Raw genomic sequence first — 4,695 nt, forward strand, 5'->3', positions numbered from 1 at the left:
TTGATCCCAAGGTCTGCTGCGATCCTGAGACCGGCAAGCAAACCTTCATACTCTACGGTATTGTTCGTTGCTTGCTCCTTGGGAAAGTGCATCTGGACTAGGTACTTGAGGTGCTCTCTAGTGGGCGCAACAAGTAGCACACCCGCACCGGCGCCTTGCAGCGAGAAGGGACCATCAAAGTACATCAGCCACTCTTTGCTCACTTCCTTGACGGGGATGCTCGTTTCTGGAATTTCTTCATCTGGTGTTGGCGTCCATTCTGCTATGAATTCTGCCAATGCTCTGCTTTGGATAGTTGAAGTGCTCTCAAACTTGAGGCCAAAGCTTGACAGTTCCAGTGCCCACTCGACAATCCTGCCTGTTGCTTCTGGATTTTGCAGTATCCTCTTCAGCGGAAAACGAGTGACAACTGTGATCTCATGTGCTTGGAAGTAATGGCGCAGCTTTCTCGAGGCCATGAGAAGGCCGAAAAGCAATTTTTGCACACCAGAGTACCTTGACCTAGCCCCCTGCAGAAGGGAACTGACAAAGTAAACTGGGCGCTGCACCATTCTCTTCTGTATCTCCTCACGCGCCTGCGCAGATTCATCTTTGTCGGGACCAGAGCTTGTCGGAGAAGTCCCCTGCTTGTCACGGGACGCATCTGCCGTGGTTGCTGGCTCATCATCCGCCTCCCTCTCTGCTACTAACGCAGCACTAACCACTTGATTGGTTGCCGCTATATACAGCAACAACTTCTCTTGTGGCTTAGGTGCGACAAGTGTTGGAGTGGAGGACAGGTATCTCTTCAAGTCCTGCAGTGCAGCCTCCGCTTCCGGAGTCCATTTCATTGGACCTGCCTTTTTCAATTTTGAAAAACGGCAGGGCGCGCTCAGCAGACCTAGAGATAAACCTGCTGAGAGCAGCCACGCAACCGGCAAGTCTTCGTACATCCTTGACGCGCTTTGGTGCTTCAATCTACTCAATGGCCTTAATCTTGTCGGGATTGGCTTCAATTCCCCACTGAGACACGAAGAACCCGAGAAGCTTGCTGGAGGGGACTCCAAACACACACTTCTCGGGGTTAAGCTTGAGGTTGATCTTGCACAGATTTGCAAAGGTTTCGTCTAAATCTTGAATCAGAGTTGCCTTGTCCTTGCTCTTGACCACTATGTCATCCATGTATGCTTCCACATTTCTGTGTATTTGTGGCTCAAAAGCGTCATGGACTACCCTTGCAAATGTTGAACCAGCATTCTTTAAACCGAAAGGCATCCGTACGAAACAGTACGTGCCACATGGAGTGATGAATGCGGTCTTCTCCTCATCCTCTTCTGCCATGAAGATCTGATGGTATCCTGAGTATGCATCAAGAAATGAAAGCAAGTCACATCCGGCCGTGGAGTCAACAATCTGGTCAATGCGCGGTAAGGGAAATGGATCTTGGGGACAAGCTTTATTGACATCGGTAAAGTTGATACAAAGCCTCCATTTCCCGTTTGCCTTGCGCACGACTACAGGATTGGCCAACCACGTAGGATGGAGCACTCCTCTGACAAGGCCTGCTGCTTCCAATTTCTTGATTTCTTCTACGATGAATTCTTGGCGCTCCGCTGCTTGTTTCCTGACTTTCTGCTTGACGGGCCGCGCATGAGGACAGACGGCAAGATGGTGCTCGATTACTTTCCTGGGAACACCGGGGATGTCAGACGGTTGCCACGCAAACACGTCGACGTTCGCCCGCAGGAAAGCAATGAGCACGCTTTCCTATTTAGGGTCGAGAGTGGCACTGATGGTGAAGGTACCACCAGTGCCGTCCTCCTTGGCGGACACCTTCTTGGTCTCTGGTGGAGCTGCCATTGTCTTCTTACACTTGCCGGTGGAGATCGATGGTGCGTCCTCGACGGTAGCGCAGCACTCCGAAGAGGTGCGCTTGTCGGAGTGGGCATCCGAACTCTTGCCGGACTTGGTCTTGTTCTTTCCCCCGAGAGATTCAACGGCAAGTGACTTGCGATCTGTTGCGGCTGCTGCTTCCCGGTAGATCTTGTCAGCACAAATGAGAGCATCCTTCTTGTTGCTAGGGACAGAGATGACACTTATCGGGCCTGGCATCTTCAGCATGTTGTATGCATAGTGAGAGGATGCCATGAATTTGGCGAGTGCTGGACGGCCAAGTATCCCATTGTAAGGCAATGGGAAGTCAGCAACGTCAAAAGTGACTCTCTCAGTCCTGAAGTTCAACTCGCTGCCAAATGTCACCGGCAACATGATCTTTCCCTTCGGCTTGCTCCTTCCCGGATTGATTCCTTGGAATGTGCCGGTCTCCTCGAGCTCGCTGTCCGGGATCTGGAGTTTCTGGAGTACCGCGGAGGAGATCAGGTTCAAGCCGGCCCCGCCGTCAACTAGCATCTTAGTGACCTTGAGGTTGCGGATAGTTGGTGAAACCAACATCGGCAAGCACCCGACCGCAGTTATGCGATCCGGGTGGTCCTCAATATCAAAGATGATAGGCGTGTTGGACCATTTCAGAGGCTTGCGTGACTCGACGGGTGGTTCTTCCGCATTGACTTCCCACACCCACTGCTTGAGCTAGCGGTGTGAAGTATGCAGAGAAGCACCGCCGTCAACGCACAGGACCTCTGTGGCTTTCTGGAACTCCTGCTCATCGGTCTCGTCATCATCCATATCTTCATCATCGTCGTCATCTTCAACCTTGTCGCGGCTGCGGGGAGGTCTGTCTCCTTGCCGCTGCTTGGCCTTGCCGCGGCGTCCTCCTCGGCCGGGGCGTTTCTTGCCGACTCCTCCAGCACCTTCTTGGGCCTTCTCCTTGTCGCGTCGCTCGTATTCAGCCTTTTGCTGCTCGACAAGCTGCTCGACCTTCTTGCAGCTCTGGAGGTCATGGCTCTTGGTGCGGTGGATCTTGCAGTACTGCTTGTTGGTGCCGTCCTGGTTGTCGGCGACCGCCACAGCCTGGTATTTGGTGCCTGCGGCAATCTCCTCGCCGGGCTACCAGCTTTGGCTTTCTTGGCGCCACCTCCGTTGCCGGACTGCTCAACGACTAGCACATCTTTGCCTTTCTTCTTCCTGTTGTTCCGCCGCCGGTTTTTCTTTGCCGGGGCAGCATCCTCGCTATCAGATCCTCCTGCTTCTGTATTCTCTCCGGGGAGTTTCCTCCCTTCCTCAGCACGTGCACACTTGTCGGCCAGGGCATATAGCTCACTGACGTCTCTGATCTTGCACATCGCCATCTCCTCCCGCATCCTGCGGTTTCGCATGTTCTGATGGAACGCGCTGATGACCGCGGCAGGGTGGACATCTGGGATGTTGTGTTGTAGGCGGCTGAATCTCTGAATGTACTTGCGCAGGGGCTCTCCTTCCTTCTAGGCGAGCAGATGAAGGTCGCTCTCTTGGCCATGAGGCTTGTGGCCGCCTGTAAAGGCGCCGACAAACTGATGGCATAGGTCTGCCCAGGAGGATATGGAGTTGTCTGGCAAGTGCATGAGCCAGGACCTGACATTGGGCTTGAGCACCAGCGGGAAGTAGTTGGCAAGGATCTTGTCGTCCCGCCCCCCGGAAGCTTGCACCGCGATGGTGTAGATGCTAAGGAACTCCGACGGATGCGACTTGCCGTCGTACTTCTCTGGTACGTCTGGCTTGAAATTCTTCGTGCTGGGCCACTGGAGTTACCGCAGCTCACGAGTGAACGCAGGGCAACCTACCGCGTACGACAAGTCGCCTGGTTCCCCTGGCGCATGCATGTCGACAAAGGGCCTAGCGCGCTGGTCCGATTGACGCCGCGCTTCTCTTCGGCGCTCGATGCGAGTACGAGCGTCTTCTTGCTGTCGTTCGTGAAGAACTTGGCGCTGATCGCGATGAGCTCGTGGATCTGATGATGCGGTGGAGTCGCTGTCGAGGTAGATCCGGCGAGTCGGCGATCTTGGCCTTCGGGGTGGAGAGTGCACGGTGGTTGCACCCCCACCGGTTTTGTCGCCATCGGCTCGTGCCTGGCAATCTTGCCACGGCTGCGATGTACTCGGCTGCCGTGGAGTGTCGCCGTTGGCGAAACCGATGAGACTCTGAATGGTGGCCCTCCATTCGTCGATCTTTTCTGCCGTTGGAGGGTAATCCAGGAGCAGTTGAGCTCGCGCCAAAGCTTCTGCTGGAGTGGTGGGTGGCAGTGGCGAACGGTGCGAGCAGCGGGATATGCTATGACTTCTAACTATGTTAGAAGGAGCAGTATCCCGTCCAGGCGACCGTCTCTTGCTCATGTTAGCATGTTGGCGTGCATGCTGGTCTTGAGCACCCCGAGATCCACCGGCTCGATCTTGGTCCAACGAACGTATGGTACCGTAAGTACCATGACGCTGTCGGTCCCGCGCCTCCTGAGATGGGCGCGGTGCATGTACGGACGCCAAGGTCTACGCAGCCTTGTCCTTGGACCTGGCAGCACCGTGAGCTCCCTCGTCGATGCCCGTTCTTCCGCCGGCGTCTACCCCACCACCCGTTTGCTCCGGTGGTGGTGGGATCGACGCGGACGGAGAAGCCGCCTCCGAAGCCTTCTTCTTCGGTGGCATGTCGATGAAGAAGATGAAGATGTAGCTCGTGTGAACGCCGGATCAGGTTCACACAACCTCGACGCCCCCTACCTGGCGCGCCAAAGATGTCGGGGAAACTGATCCACGGACACCTATGGGACCGGCGGACCGAGCCCCTTTC

Source organism: Triticum dicoccoides, chromosome 2B (assembly GCF_002162155.2).
Source record: "Triticum dicoccoides isolate Atlit2015 ecotype Zavitan chromosome 2B, WEW_v2.0, whole genome shotgun sequence".
NCBI lineage: Eukaryota > Viridiplantae > Streptophyta > Magnoliopsida > Poales > Poaceae > Triticum > Triticum dicoccoides.